Raw genomic sequence first — 2,196 nt, 5'->3', positions numbered from 1 at the left:
GTTTGGCTATTTAATGTAAATGATCCAGGCTCTAGACTAATACGTTGGAGACTGAAATTGGAAGAGTACGATTATAAAATCGTACACAAAACCGGGAAAAATAACACGAACGCCGATGCATTGAGCAGGAATCCGGTCACGGACGGCCCTCACGTCAATCTCATGGATAAGGAGGAAGAAGGATAGGAAGAAGAAGAGAAAAAGGAGATGTATACCGTACGAGTATTATGACGCTCCATTAGGGGGGCATCAGGGGGTCGCGCGAACGTTGAACCATATCCGATTACTACACAACTGGAAAGGTATCACTCGAGACGTCGAAGAATATATAAGCAAATGTCAGTATTGTCAAAAGAACAAGTAGAAAGACAAAAATGCCGTTAGTAATTACAGACACGCCTACGTCACCATTTGAAAAATGCGCCCTGGACATAGTAGGACCGCCAACAGTGACGACTCGTGGAAACAAATATATTTTAACTTTCCAGGATAATTTAACTAAGTTTAGCAAAGCTATTCCCATAAATAACCAAGAAGCGAGCACCAAGTCGCTAAAGCATTCGTGACCAAAATAGTGATGGAGCACGGAACGCCAGAAAAGATCCTTACCGATCAAGGCACTAATTTTACTAGTGAAATGTTTAAAAATACGTGCAAATTACTACAGATAGAAAAAATACAAACAACGGCGTATCATCCCGAAAGTAATGGAGCGCTAGAACGCTCAGATAGAACGCTAGCCGAATACCTCCGGCATTACATAAATGAGGAAATGAGGAACAAAACGACTGGGATGAATGGATACCGTACGCGATGTTCGCGTATAACACGATGCCACATACGGCGACAGGGTTTACACCCTTTGAATTAATGTATGGCCATCAAGCCATTCTACTAACCGCGCTAACAAGACCGCCAAAAACGACGTACTCATATGAAGATTACGCACAAGAATTACGCGAGCGAATACGCGCTACAAACCAGGTAGCGAGAACACGCGCAAGCGGAGAAAATCAAAGCTAAGCGACAATACGATAAATCCGCGAGAAAGGAGAAGTTCGAAGTAGGCGACAAGGTTCTCCTATATGAAACAGTTAGGAGAGGAAGATCCAAAAAATTGGAATCGAAATGGATAGGACCCTATATAATCCTCGAAAAGCACAACAATGTGAATTACACGATAAAGATGGGCCGAAGAAAAATGCGCGTACACGCGAACAGATTGAAGCAATTTATAGAGCATTAGACAGTTAATAAAGCAAAAAGCAAAGCATAGATTAGTATTAAGTGCAAACATATTAGTAAAAGGATTGTAAAATAGTTACTTACATTACTGGAGCGGCAGAGGCAACTCCTCCACAATCCGTGCTGGCGCACACGCGAACCCGGAGAATCGGAAGGGTGCGCCAATCACGCACTAAGGGAAGCCGCACACGCACCTTGTACGCCTGCACATTGCGAGCTGCCTGCAGCCAGTAGTCACGGAGGCAATTGTCGCATGTCGAAGGCGCATAAACTTCATTGCACATCAAGCATCTCATTTTTACAAAAAAACGAGCTAGTATATTTTAGAATGATGTGACCTATTAGACACGCGAATGCAACTGGCGTGGGCAAATGATCAGAGCACACTGAATAAAAATTTATTTAGAGCTAGACTAAGCAACAATGCAAGGTAAGGATTCAAAAGAAAAGTAATATGAATCCTTATCTTACAGGGTATTCCTTGTATGGAGGCTCACAGATGGAATGTCACCTGCACACACACCTACATATCGCTGGGAGACGTTCCGGCATACGCCCGGAATATACTTCGAGGAAATCGGGTTGCTGAATCAAGTGGAGACTGAACGGAAGCTCGTGATTCAATTAGACATTACCGCGTTAAACGCACGATTCGAAAAACTGCAAGAGTATTTAAAAAATACAGAAAAGCGATGCGGGCAGGTCATCGCTGGAAATTCGCAGGAAACATGCGCAAACATGATACAGATTTTGGACAAGAAAAATATTCAACTTACTGTATCACTAGCTCAGTTGAGAACATTATATAATGCCAACACGAATAAAAGAGGATTAATAAACGCTATTGGCACGATCAGCAAAACGCTGTTTGGAACAATGGACGCGGAAGACGCGCAGCGAATAAACGAGCAGCTACAGATACTCCAAGACAACCAACAGGTGTTACAACAT

Source organism: Trachymyrmex cornetzi, unplaced genomic scaffold, assembly GCF_001594075.2.
Source record: "Trachymyrmex cornetzi isolate Tcor2-1 unplaced genomic scaffold, Tcor1.1 scaffold703, whole genome shotgun sequence".
Classification (NCBI taxonomy): domain Eukaryota; kingdom Metazoa; phylum Arthropoda; class Insecta; order Hymenoptera; family Formicidae; genus Trachymyrmex; species Trachymyrmex cornetzi.
This window is presented reverse-complemented; position numbering follows the sequence as displayed.